Source organism: Choristoneura fumiferana, chromosome 13 (genome assembly GCF_025370935.1).
Source record: "Choristoneura fumiferana chromosome 13, NRCan_CFum_1, whole genome shotgun sequence".
Classification (NCBI taxonomy): Eukaryota; Metazoa; Arthropoda; class Insecta; order Lepidoptera; family Tortricidae; genus Choristoneura; species Choristoneura fumiferana.
In genome coordinates, this window is record NC_133484.1 from 14,747,552 (window position 1) to 14,771,372 (window position 23,821).

The 23,821-nt window shown below is 48.9% G+C and overlaps 1 pseudogene; it reads left to right on the forward strand.

Annotated features, from left to right (window-relative positions):
- The first annotated feature begins 1,326 nt into the window (after window positions 1-1,326).
- Window positions 1,327-21,060, forward strand: LOC141434513 (helicase domino-like; annotated as a pseudogene).
- The last annotated feature ends 2,761 nt before the right edge of the window (window positions 21,061-23,821 follow it).

The window sequence follows — 23,821 nt, forward strand, 5'->3', positions numbered from 1 at the left end:
GATACCTGTTTCCTTAAATAAGGATTTTAAAGATTCACGCGTCTTGAAATTATAAATTGCTCTAATTGCTCTCTTTCGTAAGATAATTGACTCAATATCTGCAGCACATCCCCATAAAATAAGGCCGTACAAAATAATGCTATTAAAGTAAGCAAAATACACCAACCGTGCCGTCGCCACATCGGTTAGCTGCAGTATTTTCCAAACTGCAAAAGCAGCAGAGCTGAATAGACTTACAGCCTTATTCATAAAAAGTTAGAGCCTCCTTGAAGGCTCCTTGAAGGCCCGATGCTAAAAAACATGATTCATAAACGTCTGTTAGCGCTAATCAGTCGATCAAGGCTCTGCTAAAGTTAGAAGACCGTAGACCCTCCTTTATCTCCCTGCTAAGTCACAAAATGGCCGCCACAAGTTTGAACAGCTGACTTTGACAAGAGCAAAAAACCATACCGAAGATATTTTTAGTGAAGGGTGGGTTACGCAAAGATTTAAAAAAATCTAGGAAAATTTAATTTCATGAATCATTTCATTTTAAAATCCTCTAAATTTGGTACTTATAACTGCTACTTTACTAACAATAAATATGAAAAAAAATATTAAGATGATTAACATAATTAATTAAGGCTTTTTGCACTTAGGTACAACATAAACATGCGGATCGGAAATGGCGGGAAAACATCTCGCTTTTTATTTTTTTTCCTGCTAATTTGCTGTCACTGCCGTAATTTGTTTTTTTTTTTTAATTATCTATGAGGCCATTTTTTGTCTTTGATTTGTCAAGATGGCCAACATAGCGCGTCTAATCCGTCTATCAGCAGCTCAACAACTAGCAGACTGCTAGCAAGCGTTTGTGAATCATACTCCTTGACAACCATCTAACAAGCCTAATCAGTCTGCTAAGTAACAGACCGATTAAACCTCAATTAAGGATTTTTATGAATAAGGCTGTTAGAATTTGGAGTTAGGGTTAGGTATGCAAGGTTCAAGAGATTAATTTGTTCCAATTAATTTTGTCACAGCAGGTATTACCTTACACTGAGAATTGATGGAAAGTCTTGCCTATCAAGTCTTAAGTGGACAGTTGAACAAATTGATTAATATAACAGGGAGGAACCTTTAATATCCATTTTCACTATGATTTCCTTGACAAAAGTATGGGATGTCAACATGACAATAGATGTAGCACAAAGTTTACCCACCCTGGGACCCTGGGTCATCATGATTCAATTTGTTTCTGTATAGTAGAGGAAACTCAAACACGTTCCAGGGATACTCCATACATTTGCGAAAGAAATCAGTAAAATCGATCATGAAAAGATAAGGTCACTCCCTTGGTGTTTGATGCAGGCGTGTTGTTTGACATGTAATGTATGCGTGGAAACAGGGGTGGAGCGCGTGGGAAGCGCGGGGGGCGCGGAGGCGCTCAATGGGGCGCCCGCGGCCGCGCCCGCGCCCGCGCCGCCCGAGCGCGCCGACTCGCCGCCGCGCAAGCGCGCGCGCCTGGCCCTCGCCGACGACGCGCCCGCGCTGCGCCGCCGCCTGCTCGAGTACAAGCTGCTGCGCCTCAAGACGCTGCGCGACCGGTGAGTCACGCCTCACGCCACGGGACCAACCATCCATCGACTGACTCGGCTCCCTGTTCCCTCATGGTGTCGATTATTTGTAGAGGTTTAAGGTGCGACCAAACCGCTTCCCTAAAAAACGGTGACGGCACGGAATCGCAGTGACGCACCGTATGCGCACCGTTTTTATCGCATGCTCACCACACCGCTGCTTTAAATACGCAATCGCAGCGACGTGCCGTAAACGTCAGGACTTTACCGAACAAGTCTTGTCGTTTACGGCCCATCACTGCGATTCCGCACCGTTTGCGTATTTGCAGCAGCGGTGTGGAAGCATGCAAAAAAAAAACGGTGCGCATACGGTGCGTCACTGCGATTCCGTGCCGTCACCGTTTTTTAAGGAGCGGTTTGGTCGCACCTTTACTCATTGCATGCAGCCACTGAAGAGGCTCATGTTCCCAGTTGGCGGGCCAGCTGGGGTTACGTACCCTCACATTGGCTCTCATGCCCTCATTTCCTACTCTGAAAGCGGAGCGGTACCGAAGGCATGATCGCTTCCGCCTGAATGAAGCTCACTCATCTTTACCTTTCCCGGTCCAGATCGAATGAGCAGTCAAAGTCAAAGTCATAATATCTTTATTCAATTTAGGCTATAACAAGCACTTATGAATGTCAAAAAAATCTACCACCGGTTCGGAAAAACCTCTGCTGAGAAGAGTTTGGCTTAGGCGCACTGCAGGCAAAAGACGCCCGCTCTGTCAGGACCTCGCGCTCTTTGGGTTATAATTTATTTATTTTCTCAAACATGACATGAAATAAAATAAAAAAACAAGGAATCAAGTTGGCGGGACGCTAATCTGGCGTGTCGCGCTGGCTGCTGCGGGGCGGGTGCTGGCAGGACGCTAGTCTGGTCGCATTGATTGAGCCGATTTTAAAAATTCTTTCACCGTTAGCCCGTTAGTAAGCTACACTATCTTTGATTGACATAGGTTACTTTTTTTCCAGGAAAATGCAAAATTCCCACAGGATGGAAATAAGTTAATTCAACTTCAAGGCTGATTAAAAAAACACTAATAGAAAGCTACAGACTCTGATTAACAATAAAAATGAGGTTAAAATAGTCATTTCTGTCCCACGGGAACTTTACACTTTCTTGGGACAAAAATTACCTATTTCAATCAGAAACAGTACAGCTTTCTGTAAGTGAAAAATGTTTTTGCTCGGTTGATCCACTTATTTATTTTTATCCCTCGGGTATTTTGCATTTTGCCAAGGAAAATTAGCCTTTGTCAATCATTCAAAGTACATAGCTTTTTACTGCTGAAAGAATTTTTAGAATCGGCCCCGAAGTTATTTACTTTCTATCCCGCCCGCGCACTTATTTCTATCCCGCGGGAACTTTATACTTTCTCCATTATAAAAAAACAATAGTTGTATTACTTATGTTGTCTACGCGCACGAAGTCGCGGGTAAAAGCTAGTTGCCCATATTTCCTGTAGTTTTGGATCTTCTTCCATCTGCGAGATGTTTTTGGTTATTTTCGTTCGTGCTGCACAATCCGTCCGTCGTGGATCCGGCCGAGGCGGCAGACGGTCATCTTTTGCTCGTGCGCGCGCAGGTACACGGAGCAGCTGAGCGAGCTGTTCTTCCTGCAGTCGAACGGCAACATGATGGACTACGCGGGCTGGCGGAAGCGGCCGCAGCCCCAGCTGCTCGCGTTCCTCGAGGCGCGCCGCCCGCCCGCCGTCACGCAGCCGCCGCCGCCGCCCGACCGCCGCCCGCCGCCGCGCCCGCCCCGCCCCCGCGCCCGCCCCCGCCCCCGCCCGCCCCGCGGCGCCCGCGTCGCCCGCCGACGAGATGGTGGAGAAGGCGCGCCAGGAGGCGTACGTGGCGGGCCGCGTGGCCGAGCTGGCGCGCGCGGGGCTGTGGGCCGAGCGCCGCCTGCCGCGCGTGTGCGAGCCGCCGCGCGCCAAGACGCACTGGGACTACCTGCTGGAGGAGATGGCCTGGCTGGCGCAGGACTTCGCGCACGAGCGCAAGTGGAAGAAGCAGGCCGCCAAGAAGGTACGCTCTGCCGTTGCACGCTGCCCCCCCACACCCTACACCCGCTCTGCTCGAATCAGGTGTGTCATCATTACTATATTTTTCAGTGCGCACGGGCCGTACAGAAATATTTCCAAGACAAGGCGGTAGCCGCACAGAAAGCTGAAAAAGCACAAGAATTACAACTGAAGAGAATCGCAGCGTTCGCCGCGAAAGAAATAAAAACTTTCTGGCAAAATGTAGAAAAGGTAAGCGCCATCATCGCTCATATCGTTCGAGGAGCGGGCGCGGCAGCCGAGCGGGTCGGTCGTTCTCGTGCACCGCTCGGCCGCCTCGGCCGGTCCGGGCGACTATCTGACGCCTCCCCGTTGTCGACAGCTGGTGGAGTGGAAGCGCGAGCGGCGCGTGGAGCGCGCGCGCAAGCAGGCGCTGGACGAGCAGCTCAGCTACATCGTGGACCGCACCGAGCGCTACTCGCGGCAGCTGGCCGCCAACCTGCACGGCGCCGCGCCCGACACGCCGCCCTCCGACGACGAGTTCACGCCGCGCGGCGCCTCCAGCGACGACGAGGAGACCATCGCCGCCGCCGAGCGGGAGGCGCGCCACGACGCCGCGCACCACCGCCGCGAGCTGCTGGCGCTGCGCAGCGAGGCCGACCAAGCGCTGCCCGACCTGCTGCCGCCCGGCTACCCGCGCGCCGCGCCCGCCGCGCCCGCCTCGCCCGCCTCCAGCGACTACAGCGCCGCGCAGGACTCCACCGACGACGAGGCCACCATCGCCGCGCAGGAGCGAGAGGAGCGCGCCGCCGGCCCGCGTGCCGCGCAGGACGAGATCGACGCGCTGCAGCAGGAGGCCGACCTCGACCTGGAGGAGCTGCGCCGCCGGTACGCGGCCGCGCCCCACACGCCCCACACGCCCCACACGCCGCGCACCTCCGACATCGACGACAGCGACGACCACGACGACGACGTCGACAGCGACGACGGCACACCCTCCGGCGCCGAGTCCGATTCAGACTCGTCCGGGAGCGAGTGCTCGGCGTCCTCGCGGCTGTCGGCGCTCGTGGGCCCGGAGGGGGGCGCGGAGGGGCGCAGAGGGGGCGCGGCGGGGTCGGAGCGGCGCGTGGAGGCGGCGGCGTCGCTGGCCGCCACGCTGCAGCCGACGGGCACGACGCTGCAGTCGACGGCGGTGGGCACGCCGGTGCCGCGGCTGCTGCGGCACCCGCTGCGCGAGTACCAGCACGTGGGGCTGCACTGGCTGGCCACCATGCACGCGCGCCGCCTCAACGGCATCCTGGCCGACGAGATGGGCCTCGGCAAGACCATCCAGACCATCGCGCTGCTGGCGCACCTGGCGCTGGAGCGGCGCGACTGGGGGCCGCACCTCGTGGTCGCGCCCACCTCCGTCGTGCTCAACTGGGAGATGGAGTTCAAGAAGTGGTGCCCCGCCTTCAAGGTGCTCACCTACTACGGCACCATCAAGGAGCGCAAGCTGAAGCGCGTCGGCTGGACCAAGCCCAACTGCTTCCACGTCTGCATCACCTCCTACAAGCTGGTCGTGCAGGACCACCAGAGCTTCCGCCGCAAGCGCTGGCGCTACCTCGTGCTCGACGAGGCCCAGAACATCAAGAACTTCAAGAGCCAGCGCTGGCAGATGCTGCTCAACTTCCACACGGACAGGTAACGGCTCGCCCCTCGCCCCTCGCCCCTCGCCCGTACCCCCTCAATCCTCATCCTCTGACCGTAACCGTAACCGGTCTCCCCGTTGTGGTGTTGCAGGCGGCTGCTGCTGACGGGCACGCCGCTGCAGAACAGCCTGCTGGAGCTGTGGTCGCTGATGCACTTCCTGATGCCGGACGTGTTCGCGTCGCACTCTGAGTTCCGCGAGTGGTTCCAGCCGGTGGCGGCGCTGGCGGGCGCGGAGGGCGCGGGGGGCGGCGCGGGCGGCGGCGCGCTGGTGCGCCGGCTGCACGAGGTGCTGCGCCCGTTCCTGCTGCGCCGGCTGAAGGCCGACGTCGAGCGCCAGATGCCGCGCAAGTACGAGCACGTGCTGCTCTGCCGCCTCGCCAAGCGACAGCGCTGCCTCTACGACGACTTCATGGCGCGCGCCAAGTGAGTCTCACACACACACACACACACACACACACACACACACACACACACATAACGAAACGAACGACAACATTTTTGGAAGCCCTAATCCAGTCACGCGATATCGACCTGCTATGAATACAGGTGTGACATTTAGATCGGTCGGTATGGGAAAGTCTGAAATAATGAAAGTCGACCAGGCGCTTTTGCACTTTTTTGATTAATTTTTCTTCCAACTATGCTTTATTATTTTATCATAACCGCAGTAAATATCAAGCACAAAGCGGGACTTTTCTGCTCTACAGCAGAAAAAATGTATGAAAATCCTTTATTGCATTGTTTTAGTTTTTTTTTTTAATTGCACCACCAAAGACGTAAAAACAAGTATTTTTGCTATAAAATTAGCCTGCATAGTGTAAAAAAATCTAGTGTTAGGTTGGGCAACCTGACGGTCTTATAAAATTTGACAGATTGCGTACAAAAAAATTGTTGCTACCAATCCTATCAAAAATAGTAAGTAGCCGTATTTTAAAAAAAACTTTTTGTGTTTGGTTGGCCAACCTGGCGCCCATCCGAAATTTGACTGATCGCGGGTAAAAATATCTGCTACTGGCTACTAACTGCCAAAAAAAGTAAGAAATTAAAAAAAATACAAATTGGCGGAGAACCTTGCGAATTTTCCGTGGACATTTTGTTTTGACACTATTTACCGGCACGTATAATACCGACATGGAAATGCCGACCCATTATTTCGTGTACACGCCCATAGAAACTGGTGTCAAACTGACAAGAGTTTCTATGGGCGTATCACAAAATATCATGTCGTTATTTCCATGTCGGTATTGTACGTCCGGTAAATAGTGTCACCCGATATTTTTTTGAGAGTGCGAATATAAAGTTACAAAATGAAATCATCGAGTGCTAGTGATATTTCTTTCCTATTCATTGTTTAGCATGAGTTTTTTTTTCGTCTTTTATCCTGTAATAGTTGAAAGAAAAGCAGATTATGCGCCTCGCATTAAGTAATTTATATTGCCGTCGTGCTTTTTAAAGCCCTCGCTAACGCTCGGGCTCCAAATCGGCACTCGGTACAATAATAAATAACTGCAACAATCTACTATTTCACACCTCTCCTTCAGAAAAGTAACTGTTCCTCCCTGACGAGAGGGAGCAAAGTGCAACTTTTCTGTTCAAGGCTTTTCTAAGTGTTTTATTTCAAATGCCATTTTTGATAATTGTAAAGCCACGCCATTTTCTATGCTGGTTGGTCTTTAATAATATTTAGTTTTTTTTTTATTTCAAGTTTCTTAATGCTCAGTGTGAAAAGTTGTATGAGCCACTCGGGAGCAAAATTATTTTCATCTTGGGCGTTAACACTTGAATCCCTCATCATTACGCTCAGGATTCTACTTTAGAATCCCTCGCTACGCTCAGGATTCTATTGTAGAATCGTTCGCTACATTCTGGATTCAATGTACGCCCTCGCCGAAAATACACCATTTTGCTCCCTTGTGACACAAATAACAATGACATTATAATAACTAATAATGACTGATTACTGATAACTATTTGTGCGCCGGGACCCCAAGTACCAAGGGTCTCAAATTCGATAGCAACTGGTATTTTGATATATTCCTCCACTCGGCTGCTTCAGCCGCTGCGCCAGCTATTTTTCATATTCTTTAATAATGTAAGTTTTATTTCTCAAAACGTTTGGGTTTGAATTTCGAGTTGAGTATAAAAGTATTAAATGTATGAATGCTGTTTTTCTCGTTACTAAAATCATTAACATGGTTCCTAAGAAAGATCCGATCTATGCTACACCCGGTATACCGCCCTAACGTTCCCGATCTGATACATACCGTCATGATAATCGGAAGCCAATGCTGCAAGTACTCATCAGGTCGGGATGGATCATAGCGGTACCGGGCTGATATATTTGACACGGGTTTCAATATAAGCGTACACGAAAAACCGGGGCGGTATTCGTACACGACCGTCACTCCGGCCGATCCCCGGCTACCGCTGACCCGGCCCGCCCTCCCCGGCCCGCAGGACCAAGGAGAGCCTCGCCTCCGGCAACCTGCTGAGCGTGATCAACGTGCTGATGCAGCTGCGCAAGGTGTGCAACCACCCCGACCTGTTCGAGCCGCGGCCCGTGTCCTCGCCGCTGCTGCTGCCCGCGCTGCGCCTGCGCGTGCCCGCGCTCGCGCTCCACGCCGGCGTGACGCGCCGCGCCCGCGCCGCCGCGCGCCTCGCCGGCGACCTCGCCTCGCTCGAGGCGGCCGGCGCGGGCGCCTTCGCCGCGCACCGCGCGCGCCACCTCGCGCCGCCGCGCCGCCTCGTCGAGGAGCTGCACGACCACGACCACGGGGCGCCGCCGCCCCGCCCGCGCCCGCGCGCCTGCGCCTGCACCTGCGGCTGGTGCCGCGCGCGCCGCCCGCGCCCGCCGCCGCGCCGCCGCCCGCCGTGCGCGCGCCCGACCCGCCGCCCGCCGTCGCCCCGCCGCCGCCGCCGCCGCCGCCCCCGCCGCGCCCGCCGCCGCCACCGCCCCCGGCGCGGCGCGGCTGGAGGCGCGCCGGCGCGCGTGCCTGCGCCGGCTGGCCTGCGCCAACGAGCGCCGCTGCTGGCGGCTGCCGCTGTACGGCGCGGACCTGCGCGCGGCCGTGCGCGCGCCGCCGCCCGCGCCGCCGCCGCTGCTCGAGCCGCCCGACCTCCACACCTTGCTCGACAACATGCGCGATATCATAGACAGGTCAGCGAATGGTTTATTTACGTGTTTTTTTTTACCCATAAAAGTCCAGGTCGGTTCCCAGACGAACCGAGTCCTTTTTACAAAATGTCAACACAGCATACTTAGTTTTAAAAATAAAATATTATGCTATCTACAATATTTAAAGTACTCTCCTTTCATGTGGCATGGTCTCGAACGCCCCGTGTAGTAGGAGAGCTGGCAACAAATTTTTGGGTAGGTATATGAGGCAAGCTCTCCTATTTTACCACAACACTATTTTTTTTTTTATTTCCATAAATGTCTTTGAAGGCAATGTGCAATTTTTATGTTGTATTGTAGTTAAATGTTTAAAAGCTTTAAAAAAAATAAACCAGACGATTTAATCGGGACTTTCATTGCGAGGCGCGTCCAAAAATATTTTGCAGAAAATGAAAAAAATGTATTTGTGGCAACTTGAAATTTTTTATATTATTTATAACAAAGAAATAAGATTTTAAGAAAGACGAATTCTTTTGGCGGGACTTTCTACCTGCCAAGGCATCTAACCACCTGCCAGGTTTGATCACCTGAAAGAAATAAGATTTTAAGAAAGACGAATTCTTTTGGCGGGACTTTCTACCTGCCAAGGCATCTAACCACCTGCCAGGTTTGATCACCTGGCAGGCAGAAAGTCCCACTAAAATGTGTTTTTTTTTTTCATTCTTATTTTTTTAATTACCTATACATAACTTATTAAAATTTCAAGTTGCCTCAAATACATTTTTGAATATTTTTTTTTATTCAGTGCTTGATTTAGCGGTTTGTTACATTATATTCCTATAATCCTTTTTTCTTTGTAGCAAATTTTCATTTCTCTTTTTTTCACGAAGGCAATATTTCCAAGTCTGCTTTTTTAATGAAGCTTATTTCCACATTCGCGTTTTTTCCGAGCCACTTTTTTCCATTCGCGTTTTACCCCAATCCCAATCGAAACAGAAACAGTGTCGATGGAGCCCTGGTATCACCTAGCTCCTGTTTCACCACCACCACCCAGGATAGGAGCTCCGGCGAAACTGTTTCTGTACCGATTGGGATTGTGGAATAACGCGACTGGGGAAAAATGGGACACAAAAAGAATGCGAATGTGAAAATAAGCTTCACGAAAAAAACAGGCGTGTAAAAACAAAAAGCGCAAAATGAAATTTTGCTGCAAAGAAAAAAATATTATGGGAAAATAATCTAACAAATCGATTTAGCCCCGCTACTTACCAGCCAGGTCTGCAGTTCCGTGTTGGGGTATACAGTAGCGTTTCCACCAATAATGTGCGACGATGTGTTGAGAGCGATGTGTTTTTCATTAACCAATAGAGTCACTTCATTTACATATCCTCGCACTCCACATCTCGGGTGGAAACTGGTGAGCGGAGCGCGGCGAGGTGCATGAAGCGTTTCTATTGGTTCATGAATAACATACTTCCTCGCAGCAAGCAGAGGGTCGTGGGTTCAAACCCCGGCTCGCACCTCTGAGTTTTTCGAAATTCATGTGCGGAATTACATTTGAAATTTACCACGAGCTTTGCGGTGAAGGGAAACATCGTGAGGAAACTGCACAAATCTGCGAAGCAATTCAATGGTGTGTGTGAAGTTCCCAATCCGCACTGGGCCCGCGTGGGAACTATGGCCCAAGCCTCTTGTTCTGAGAGGAGGCCTGTGCCCAGCAGTGGGACGTATGTAGCTGGGATGATGATGATGATGATACTCCTCGCATCTGCGGCGGAAACGCTGCTTGATAGGACGAGGCTTGGGACAAGTTTTCAGCTCACATACCTACCCAAAATTGGTGCCAGGCCAGCTCTCGAAACGCGTACGTAGCCATAGCCGGCGCGGCGCACTATCTTGTATTTGTAGTGTAGACTATAGACTATAGACTATAGGCTTGTACTGGGCTTGTATAGGTTCAGCGTGTGCTGGCGCGCGTGCGTGGCGGCGGCGCCGCGGCTGGAGGCGGGCGCGGGGCGGGCGCGCGCGGGTGGCGGCGCGCGGCGCGGGCGTGTGAGGAGGGGGGCGCGCCGCCCGCGCGCGCGCTGCTGGCCGCGCTGCACGGGTGCGCGGCGCCGCAGCGCGTGGCCTTCCCGCACCCGCGGCTGCTGCAGTACGACTGCGGCAAGCTGCAGGCGCTGGCGCCGCTGCTGCGCCGGCTGAAGGCGGGCGGACACCGCGTGCTCATCTTCACGCAGATGACGCGCGTGCTGGACGTGCTCGAGGGGTTCCTGTCGCTGCACGGGCACGCGTACGCGCGGCTGGACGGCGCCACGCGCGTCGACCGCCGGCAGGCGCTGGTGGACCGGTTCAACGCGGACCCGCGCCTGTTCGCGTTCATCCTGTCGACGCGGTCGGGCGGCGTCGGCCTCAACCTGACCGGCGCCGACTGCGTCGTGTTCTACGACTCTGACTGGAACCCCACGATGGACGCGCAGGCGCAGGACCGCTGCCACCGCATCGGACAGACGCGCGACGTGCACGTGTTCCGGCTCGTCACGCAGGCCACCGTCGAGGAGAACATCCTGCGGAAGGCCGAGCAGAAGCGCCGCCTCGGCAGCCTCGCCATCGACGACGGACACTTCACCACCACCTACCTGCGCGAGGTGAGTCTCACGTCTCACAGCAACCGCACTCGCACCGAGGGACGCCCCGCCCCTACCGGCTGCCTCTCTGAATATCTACAAACTTAAATATACTTTTATGTAAAAACAATAAATTATAAAAATGAAAAAAGCCGATTGCCCTAAAAAATACTAAAAAGAAGGAAACAAGTCTAGTGGGCTGGAACTTTGTTAAGTAGCTAACTTAAAGTTCAACGTTCTACGCCTCGTTTCATAAACCCACACTCGTGTTTTAAGGACCCCTATTACGATACAGTTGCATAAAATATTGAGCGTCACGATTTAAATGGGTCCCGCCCGACTATTGAGTTAGCCACTTAACAAAGTTCTAGGCCACTAAACTTGTTTTTTTTTTAGTTTATTGTTTTATTTCATACTTTTTTAATAGTACTGTGAAAATGGTAGATTTAAAATTTGAACTATTATAACACATATATATATTTCTTGAAAACTTACAATTTGGCGCCAAAAATCCGCCATTTTGAGTTTTCAAGAATTTCATGTACCCAGTGACACTCGCGTCATCAAGACGAATCCAATGACGTATCATTTATCAAAATCGGTTCAGCCGTTGAGTAGTTACGAGAGGACATAGGAATAGACAATATAGACATACTACATACATACGCGTCAAACACAACCCTCCTTCTTTGCAGTCGGGTAAAAAGAGGTTCAGAAACATCCTATAAAGAGTTAACTCGGCCGACTGTGTAATCAAATTTAAACTTGTCATATTTGACGCTCGAATAATGTTGTTTCAGACTAGCATAAAGGAGCTGTTCGGAACGGAAGTGGATGGCGCGGGGGGCGCGGGGTGCGGGCGGCGGGGGGGGCGTGGCGGCGGGCGGCGAGCTGGAGAGCGCGCTGCTGGCGGCCGAGGACGAGGCCGACGCGGCGGCGGCCCGCGCCGCGCGCTCCGAGCAGCAGGGCGAGCTGGCAGAGTTCGACGAGACGCTGCCGCTGGCGGACGAGCCCGCCGCCGCCGCCGCCGCCGCCGCCGCGCCAACAGACGAACACGCCGCGCTCATGGACCAGGTTGGCTCACGACACCACACGACACACGACACCACATCGGATACTCTTATGGCCTCATCACATTAAGCGCTAATCTAGGCACGCGGGAGCGTGACCTCTGTGTACTCTGTCTCTTGTCAAAATCAAAGACAAAGGAACTGGAGACGCAGTCATGTGTAAAATTTACACGATCCATTTAAAGCTATTTTGATTTACTGTCATTTGGTGCAAATGGAAAATCGTCCACTTGTATTGACCATTTTGAATTTGAACTAAAATAAAATATTTTTGTTATAAATTTATTAAACCCAAATTGAATATTGTCCATCATAAATTAGGAGCAAAATTAAATAAGTAATAAGTAAATGTTGTCTAAATCAAGTCTTAACTTAATATGTAGGTCCAAAACAAATAGTTTCGGGTGGAACGTATTTGCAATTCGTCATATTTTGAGTGTACGTAAATTCAAGAGGTCGTTTTTTTTTCGGCATACATCAACTTTGTCAATTTTACTATTGGACAAGGTTCCATTTTCGACTATATTCAGGATGGACAATTTTCCTTGTTGATGTGTTTCAAATTGTCATTTTCCTGCTTTGACGTATAATTTCGAGTTGTCCATTTTCCATTTGCACCAAATGACAGTAAACGGCGCTGGGCCAGAGCTTACGATGCGATCCGGACCGATCTTTTAGATTCGCTTTGTTTCACCTCATTCTTACGATCGTTTCAGCTGACACCGATCGAAAAGTACGCGATGCGTATCGTCGAGAGCAGCGAGGAGGGCTGCGAGGCGGAACGCGCCGCGCTCAGCGCCGTGCGCCGCGCGCTCGGGGACGCGCGCCGCCGCCTGCGCGACCCCGACCCGACCCCGACCCCGGCCCGGCCCCGGCCCCGACCCCGACCCCGAGCTCACCTACAGCCGCCGCGACGCCGCCAGCAAGGTGCGCCCCCGTCGCCGCCGCGCGCCCGCGCCCGCGCCGCCCTCGCCGCCGCCCTCGCCGCCCGCCGCCCCGCCGCCCCCGCGCCCCGCCGCCGCCGCCGCCCCCGCCCCCGCCACGCGCAGCACGCGCTCGCGCGGCACCGTGCACATCAACCTGTGGACGCTGGACGAGCGGCGCGCACAGGCGGCCGCGGGGCGCGGGGGCGCCGGGGGCGGGGGGGGCGCGCGCCGCGCTCGCCTGCGTAACGGCACGCTGGATGCCTGGCTGGCCGCGCCGCACCGCGCCGACCGAAACGATAACAATAAATGATTTGACATGAACTGATTGCGTTTTATATTCCTGACGTCCGACGTTTTGGTGCCGCTCGACACTCGGCCGTGAATGCTTGGAGTCTCCCGCGGGGGCGGGCGGTGTTTCCGCGAGAAGCCACCAAAACCGCGACGTCAGGGATGTAACTCGCAAGCATTTACGGGCGAGCGCCGGGCGCGCCCCGCAACGAAATACATGAGCGCCCGGAAATATACCGACACCCAGACTCTACGTCTCTTGATGCTCTCTCAAATATTGGTGTTGCATGTTTCCTTGCCTCATCTATTTCTTTTCCACTGATCCCCGCCAGTATGAAGGCCAGAACGGGTGCCACGCCTAACCGGCTTGATCTTGCGTTACCAGATTTTTTCGTGCTGCTCGAAGCCATTTGGGCTTTCAATAATCACGTCGGTATTGTCCGGACAGTAAGGTCACGTCGGTGAGTGCACACGCACATGAGAACTTACCGGGAGCTAGTGCACGAAAGATTCTAAAATATCAACACCCACTAACTGGTTTCTAAAATGGTTCACCCTCACTAGACCGAATAGAAAGAAAGAAAATGCATTTATTTAACGCCATAAAAAACAATCATAGGAACAAACATAGAACAAATAAAGACATACATGACGCTAAATAGGAATATCATTAAAGCTAATTTCACTAGGCATACCAACGTTAGATATAATTTTCATTAGCCCTAATATCATGACAGCTAAACTTGTATGTCCGAATTGATTACTAGACCTAAAGTTTTTCATCCTAATGGTTACTTGTACTAAACATTAAATGCTCTAATATAACAAACTAATAATGATTATTCCTAATGATTAATAGACCTAAAGTTATGAACCCTAATGTTTACTTGTACTAAATATTTAATGCTCTAATATTACTTAAACTAATAATGATTATTCGTAAAGATTAATAGACCTAAAGTTATAAGCCCTAATGTTTACTTGTACTAAAGATAAAATATAATTCGTGCGAGCGAGCAAGACGGTTTGGAGCAGAAGCGACTCAGATAGGTTAGTTTCAGAAGGCTAAGGCGGGAGCGAAGCGGAGCGTAGCTAGTGTTAGGTTTTTTTTTATAGCAGTCAAGATAACTCCCACTAGGAAAGTAGGTAGGATGGATGCTATTCAATATGTTGCTAAATTAAGGTGTTCCAATCAATACATTTGACGAAAATTAATGTTTTAGCTTTTTGATGTTAGGGCTAGTGAAATTAGGTACAACGAAAATTCGGAATGCTAAAATTAGGGCTAATGAAAAGTTAGGAAAATCAAAAATTCGGCTTTTTTAATTTAGGGCTAGTGAAATTAGGTACCACGTAAATTGGGAATGCTAAAATTAGAGCTGATGAATATTTAGAAAATAAAAAATTCCGCTTTTTGATTTTAGGGCTAGTGAAATTAAATATAACGTAAATTCGGAATGTTAAAATTAGAGCTAATGAATAGTTAGGAAAATTAAAAATTCGGCATTTTCATTTTAGGGCTAATGAAATTAGTGGTAGTGAAAATAGGATTAAAAGTTTTCGGGCTTCCATAGGAGAACCTTCTAAAATACCAACTCGCCGTAACGTCTGTTTACCGCAGTATCTAAAGTTTATATTCTAATCGTAGGTATAATCGCAGCTGTTTAATTGTAAATAACATGCTCCTAGCGAGTACAGATCTAAAGTACTATTCAATGGAAAAAATCAATCGTGTAAACAAAGCAATTTTTCACTTACATTTGAACGCCAATCCCGATCATATTCACATTCAATGAACTCACCACTGTTTTAACAATCATTTTATCATTAAATAATCGTGTAAATATGTTTATTTTATATAATTAATTGGAAGACGAAAATCCGTTATATTTGTCAAATTGACATGATAATTTTTCCTCACCGAAGTTGGTCTATGGTCGGTCTAGTCTCTGGAAATTTAGTGCTGTACCTACAAAATTAATTATTTGACTGAACCAACCTTACCTACGATAATTATGGCTGGCTCTGCAAATTGGAAATTTATTGGTTCAGGTTGTAGAGCGTATTCATAAGCATACCTATTAACTTATTCGTTATATTGACGTTATATTAAAAACAACCATGCCAAATTTCATGACTCCAGCGGTTGTTATTTCGAGATTTTATCCCTATCTCGTGGGAATAACGGGATAAAAAGTAGCCTATGTGTTATTCCAGATGTTCAGCTATCTACATACCAAATTTCATCAAAGTCCGTCTAGCCGTTTTTTGTATAGTTTTATTTTTATATTTATAATGGTAACCCGGGGCTATTGTAGCTGGGGGGATATTGTATCTGAGCCGTCTAATGGCGTCCATACGACGCCATGCTCGCCGTGTTCATGTGTGTTGTGTGAAGATAGTCTTCTGACGAACACAACGTAAAATGGCCGAGAAGAAAATGGCGTCGTAAGAACGCCATCAGACGGTTCAGATACAATATCCCCCCAGCTACAATAGCCCCGGGTCACCTTACACCCGCCATTCTGACTCTTTGCCCCATTGGACAAAAGTTACTTATTAAAAAAAAATAAGGCGGTATAAATAAACTTGTATTTTTATTTGGCTACTATTTATCATAGCTGTAAACATACAAATAATAAATACTTAAATAATGAAATATGAATAAATTCAAAATAATTATTTACTGCTGATTATGTTAAAGAGCATTCACATCACTAGAGCCAACGTCAGTCAGTCAGTCAGCCAGTTGTCAGTCAAGTGTCAATGTCAGTCGCCACATTTGTTTACACGATTGATTTTTTCCATTGAATAGTACTTTAGTAAATAATGTTTTGTCATCGTCTCGCCGTACTTTGTACGATAAGTTTGTATTTATCTTGCTTTTTGAATCAGCTTCAGTGAGCTAGTTGAGAAAGCAACATTATAATACGAACTTCTCCGACAAAGTGCGGCCAAAACATTATTCACTACTTGTGTGCTCCGCACCTCACTACCTACCAAAATCGAAACGTTTATTCTGCAAGTAGGCCGCATGAGGCTCTTTTACATGTAACTTTTTGAACTACCTGGCCTTTCGTAGAAACCACCATTGAGACCATTTGCCAAGAATGCGCCTCGATAAACTTGGCAGGAAGTTTTCTTTTCCAAAACTAATTGTGCAAGTAATTAAAATTACATATCTTAAATATGAAAATTAGTATAACAAAGTACAGTCAAATGCAAAGATATCGACACGGCCGAAGTTACAAAAATGTGTATACTCGACCTTAAGAGCATAATGTCCTGTTTACACATTTTTGTAACTTTGGTCGTGTCGATATCTTTGCATTTGACTGTACCAACTTCACAGACCGCATTTTAGTTTTTATTTCAATTTATAGTGCACACTCAACTATTTTATGTAAATTGACGTATAAATAGTACATTGTGTCTTAACCTTTTCCACGCCATTGACTTATATATACGCACCGCCGGTTCCACGCCAACAACCTATATATAAGTCCATTACTTGTGATAAAAAAAAAATGATAATGCACCTCTAGAATGAAGGCCAGAATACACATACTGGTTACTAACAGCGTGCAGTGGCAGGGGGTTACTTCCACGACCGGCAGCTGGTGGTGCTGCTTGCCCCTAATTGACGCCACAAAAGCATGCCAGTTGCTGGTAACAACAAGTGTTGGTACATACATGTACCGAGACGCGCCAGTGCAGGGCGTGCCAGTGCCAAGTGGTCTCAGCTCGTTGGAGGGAGACTCGCCTGCTGGGGCCTGGGCCTGGGGCAGCTGCAGGCGTGGGCTGGGTCATCGCCGCTCCGCGTTCGAGCGTTCGCGAGATGCCAGTGACGGCCCGGCCGACCCTAGTCTACGACCCATTCACTGGCATGTGTATTCCGGCCTTCAGTCGATTCCCGCGGAGACGCGACTGCGATGCTGCACGTAAATCAAATGAGGTACTCGTTGACGCCTCATTGAGAAATGAAACATTCGACGTCGCGTCAGCGTGTGAACTGACTCTCAATAAGTTAGAGCAGGCGCCGAGGGAAGTTGCGTCTGCAAAATTAAAATTAGGGGACCGCATTCTGTTAATAGTTTTGAACTCAGAAAAGCTTGCAAATTATGATTCTGAATGTCGGAATTCGGTGATCCATTTTTTTTTATACCCCATTCCTTAAAACATGTAAATGGACTGAAAAAATTGCTTTTGGAACATTTTAATAACTAATTTCGAGATAATATTAATTTTTACAAGTTTTTAAACATTTACAGTCAGTTGATATCTTTTATTTTTAATAATAAGAAAAAATATTTCATTAAAAAATGTATTTTTAATACAAGCTCTTTTGCTGACTGTGCTTTTTGTTGATTATACTTTTATCGTCATCTAAACTACATTTCTGTGCCAAATTTCAAGTCGATGCCATTAACCGTTGAAGAGTTCCGTCCTTCAGAGACGATCCTAGTTGGACCACCGGGATGTCACTATCCGATTATTGTATTGTCATCAGATTTACATAATTATGTCAAATTTCAAGTCAATCCGGCTACTGGACATTTTGTACATACAAACATATATACATACATACATTGCAAGTTAAATTAAAACTTGTAAAAATGGGATACTGTCAGGAAAGCACCAGCCACCGGCGAGAACTTGTCATTGGCTTTCTGTATCTATTCAATAGATTCTATTGTTATATTTTATCTGTATTTTATAAGCTGTTGGTAAAAATAAAATAATTATTAAAATGGTTAAAAAGCGTTTTTCACTTCTCATGCTCGTAAAGTTCGTATTTATGCTGGATCTAGGCGACATAAAATGACTTTTTATGCTCTAGTGCATAAAGTAAAATTTTCGTCTAAGACCAAGGCCATAACACTGGCTTCTCTAAGTGTAATATTTCACAAACAACGGATGTGTGAATCGGAAAATGTTTTTTACCTACTCATTATTTTTTATCATAATATTTTTCTCATCGGCTTATCACGTAAATAGCAATACACCAACGTCATACACCGTAGGATATACGAGAAAATACATTAATATTAATAACAACAAAAACAAAACAAAAAACCTAAATCCACATCTGCCAAACTTATGTCAGGTTTGTTGCTGTCTGCGACTCTGTCCGCGTAGAATTCGTTTGTCGTTATCCCGCGTCCCGCGGAAACAATGCAATTGCCGGGGATTAAACTATTCTATGTCACTCCCCGGGACTCCAAGCTATCTGTATATCGAATTTCATCTTAATCGGTTTGGCGGTTTAGACGAGAAAGGTAACAAACAAAGATATTTACAAGCTTTGGCATTTATAATAGTAGTGGGATATAATAAATAATATACGCAGCGGTCGCGCTAGTTGCCTTGACTGGCGTCCCAGCTAGCGTACAAGGTAAGCTAATTTAACGCAACATTCATTGGTGTAATACATTTTTTTGGATACCCGAATGTACGTAACAAACAGTCTTACACAACTAATAATTCTTCTGCGCGGCCTAAAGCAGGGGACCAAAGTTCAGAGGCGACGCGTATGCCTGCCGCCTGCGCGCTCCCCGCCCCCCGCCCCTGAGGGAATTATTAGTCGTGTAAAACCGTACGTATGTACAGTGTTTTTTTGTTCATTGTTAACTTTTATGGTGTTACGTACATACAAAAAAGTAGCTGTTGAATGGGTAGTTCATTTCTTAAAATAAATATGATTATCTCGTATCGCTTCGATTCAACTTCACCATTTCAATCGATATCGGCATCTACTCGTCTTCGCATTTTGATCGTTCGTTGATTTTCAGATGTGGACGAGCGGCGGCGAGCGCGGGGCGACGCGCGGCGAGCAGATGCCGGTGTGGAGCCCGCCCTCCCCGCCCGCCAGCGACGGCGACGGGGACCTCTACAGCTGCGGCTGGGCGCGCGCGCTCTACCGCCCCGGGCCCGCGCCCGACGCCGCGCTGCCCGCGCCCCGCGCGCCCGCCCGCCCGCGCCGCGCCCGCGCCGCCCGCCCGCCGCCCGCGCGCGCCGCCCCCGCCCCGCCCTCGCTCTTCGAGCGCGCCGGCGCGCGCCGCGCCCGCCCCGCGCGCGCCGCCGCCCCACAAGGACGCGCCCGCGCCCGACTGGCTGCCCGCCGAGGACGCGGCCCTGCGCCGCGCGCTCCGCCTGCAGCGCCTGCCGCCCGAGCCCGCGCCGCCCGCGCGCGCGCCCAACTGGGACTGGGCCGCCGACCTGGTGGCCGACGTGGCGCGCGCCTACCGCGCGCCGCGCGCCTGCCGCGAGCGCTTCGACCGGCTCGCCGCGCCCGCCCCCGACCGCGCCGACCGCGCCGACCGCGCCGACCGCCCCGACCGCGCCGACCGCCTCGACCGCCACGAGCGCGCGCGCCGCAAGCAGCGCAAGGGCGCCGCGCGCCGCCGCGCCGACGACGACGCGCCGCGGCCGCCGCTGGCGCGCCTGGACGCCATGCGCGACGCGGCCGAGCGCCGGCGCGCCGCGCGCAAGCGCCGCCTCGACGACGCGCAGCACCACAACCCCAAGCACGCGCAGCTGCTCGCCGACCACGGCCTCGACTACGACCGCCCGCCCACGCCCATGGAGGTGGCCTCGCGCCGCGCCGACCGCATCGCCAAGGAGAAGCTGAAGGCGGCCGCCGCGTCGCCCGCCGCGCCCGCGCGCGCCCGCGCCCTCGCCCGCGCCCGCGCCGCCGCCCGCCGCGACCGCGCCCGCGCCCGCGCCCGCGACCGCGCCGCCGCCCGCGCAGCGCGTCGTGCTGGCGGCGCCGGACGCGGCGCGCCGCCGCACCGCGCCCGCGCCTGCGCAGCTCCTCTACCGGCAGCAGACGCTCGCCGCGAGACACCACCTCAAGATCCTGCACCACGCCGGCGCGCCGCCCTCGCCCGCGCCCGCGCCCGCGCAGGTACCACCGACCACGCCACGCGCCACGCGTTGACAGCGTCCAATGTTCCTTTCCAATGAAATAACGAGTGTATTTACTTTGAGTATTTTCTTCAAAAATCAGACCAAACGATTAAGCATCCTGTGAGATGGACAAAGTTACTGATTAAAGGAGCGACCACACCGCTGCTTTAAAAACTGTGACAGTACGGAATCGCAGTGACGTGCCGTAAACGTCACGACTTTTGGTGGAGAGCATGCGGTAAAGCCTGACGTTTACGGCACGTCACTGCGATTCCGCACCGTTTTTTAAGCAGCGGTGTGGCCGCTCCTTAAATTCACAACTTCACACCAAGTATAAAGATTAACTTTAACCGCTACCTAATAATTTACTACAACACAAAATACATAAATACAATAATCCGAAGTCTCGAATTCTGTACACTTGTTGCGACTTGTCAAGAAAAGGGTTAAAGTGCGTCATTGTTTTTGGTTACAGAGCGTCGTATCGAGTTCGGCGAGTGCGGTGGGAAGCGAGGCGAGCGCGCGGGCGCCGGCGCCGGCGCGGCGCTGCGCACCCTGCAGCTGCAGCAGCTGGCGCTGCGGCGCGGCGCCGGGCTGGCGGGGTCGCGGGGGTCGCGGGGGTCGCCGGGGTGGCGGGCGCGCCGCGGCTGGTGGCGCGCGCGCCGCCGCACGGCCACGTGGTGGTGGCGCACCTGCCGCACGCCGCGGTGGTGGCGGCGCACGCGCAGCAGCACGCGCCGCCGCGCCCCCCCCGCCCCCGCCCCGACCCAGACACAGACACAGCCCCAGCCGCCGCCCGCCAACGACGAACATTGACAAACAAATTAAATATTGACTCTTATCTGCCTGATTTTCATTTTGCACCGAAACTACTCCTGAACCTCGATCATTGACTCTTCGCTAAAACGTTACTAGCCGCGCTGCATTTAACAGGTTCCCTGTCCCCGTCCCATGAGGTACATGAGCCGCCTCATGGCCAGTGATATAAATAATACAGTTGTTCTTTCGATAAATAGTAAATTTAAATAATAAACTATAGGTCTATTTATATAAAACTAATTCCTAGCTTTAGCTAAAATTCAAAATTATTGTGTAAGACTGTTTGTTTCTAAATAAAAAAATAAAAAAAATGTTTATCACGTATTATATTTATAGTGTTATAATTACATTAGGTACTCAATGTAGAAACGACGAAACAGAAACAAAATTGTGTTGCTCTGAAAGGAGAACATTTTTTTTTTAATCATAATGTTGCAAACATTATTATGTCATGTAAAAAATTAACTAAACACTTTACATGGAAGGAGAAACAACATTTAATGCTAATATTCCGCGTATTCTTCTATTTATTATTCAATTCAATTCAAATTTAGGAAAAGTGGCTCCATCAATTTCTTGATGATTCTGCCAGTGTCGAGGTTGACGGTGGGTAGGTGGACGACTTGTTTGATAATCAGCCAGTTTTCGGTGGGATAACTACCAGTTACTATCTGAAATGAGGATACGATACACTAGGTTAAACTAAACAATAAATACATGAAATAATATAGATGATGAGATACAGTAAGCTATGATAATGACAGTTCACTACAGGTAATAATACATTGAAACAAGTATGAACATAAAAAAAACTACATTTATAATTTTATTTTATTTTTAGTCTAAAATTTGTCTAAAATTTCACAAAATGGAGAGAACACTAAAGTAAGTAGAAAATTAATATTAATAGGACGAATAATATCACGAGGGAGGATACTATTATAAAGGAATAGATATTTTTGTACATTCCAAAAACATATGTTCCAGAGTTCCATCAGCCAAACCACATTCACAGATGGCATTGTCCCTTATTCGAAAACTTTGCTTAAAATACAGGAGAACAAAAATGACCCAGTCTTAATCTAATAACAGATGGAGGTATTTAACTAAGAAAATTCTCTATTAATAAAAAACCATGGTCTCGTAGGAAAAGATGATTGAAGGTTTCCAAAATGTCTTTCCCTTAATTAGCCGAGATGATTGCCATCAAATCATTCCATTCTTCAAACATTTGAGTTTCACAAGGGCCTTAATGTCACGGCTAAAGCATTCATTGTAGTCAGACGAACCTAGATGAATTCTGTTATTATTAATTATTCAATATCTTGTATGACATAACGTTTTACATTCAAAAGCAAGGCCATAGCAAAAAAAAAAGGCAGGGGCATATATACAAGTTAAATGAGAGAGCTATTGAACCTAATTTACATATATATTAATTTTTATCCTTGAACCACTGATCATTTCGATAACCAATAAAAATTACACTGGGGGCATTACATTACATTACTTTATATTATCACTAGCGACCCGCCCCGCATTTCACGGGAAAAATAAAAAATAAAACGGCCAAATGCGAGTCGGACTCCCGCTCGAAGGGGTTCCGTATCTATAGGGTACAACATTAGACATTAGCAAAACGGGAAAAAAACACGTTTGTTGTATGGGAGACCCCTTAAATATTTTTTTAATCTGTTTTTAGTATTTGGTGTTGTACTGATCCGCAGGGATAGGTACTATATTTTTAATTTACTTTTATTTAAGTAGAGTTGTGTCGTTAACGTGTGGCTTTAGGCCCTTAAGTTGTCAAATAATTTGTAGTAGTTTCCAGTCTATTTGAGTGAGCTAGTCGTTATAACGTTGTAATTATATTTAGAGAAAAGGGAGGTCAATACATAAGAAAACCAAAGCTAACTTATTACAGTTGAGATTATTATGACTGTACGGTCTATGTAACTGCACATTCCTTTTGTCAGCATTTCACGTAGTATTTGTAATTTCATTATATTATTAGCATTTGAGTCAGTGCACATTTATCCGCCACGGTGTGCATCGGTGTATCAATTGTAATCAATTATCAAATAAAATCATTACTTCAGTAATCTGCCATATATCAATTCAACTATCATCCAGACTCGTTCGAGATTACTTGTCCCGTACAATGACTAGTATTTGTTTATGTTTACACTTGACAACCAAATACCTTTTTTTTTTACATTTTTTAACCCCGACGCAAAAAACGGTGTTATAAGTTTGACCGCTGTGTGTCTGTCTGTGGCACCGTAGCTCTTAAACGGGTGGACCGATTTAAATGCGGTTTTTTTTTTTTTAATGAAAGCAGGTTTTCAGCGATGGTTCTTAGACATGTTTTATCAAAATCGGTTCAGCGGTTTTAAGACCATCAGTCTTTTGTTCGCTGCAGTAGAATCTTAAGACGCGTAACGGGTTATTTTACTTTACTTCCAACATATTTGGGACCAAAATTTGAAACCTCATATATGCTATATAACTATGCAGGATCATGGATTCTTGCCCTGATGCTGCAGCCAGGATATCCAGAACACTAGTACGTAAACTCTTGATTATACATAGCAATTAATTGTGTTTGGATTCGTTTCGATCAGTATTTGATTCTACATACAATGCATAGAGTGCAGCAGGATGAGCTGATGCTGCAGCCAGGATATCCAAACACTAGTACACTATAAAAAAAATATATACCATGAATATAATAACATGGAATAAAAAAACAATTTAAAATTTAAAAAACCCCGACA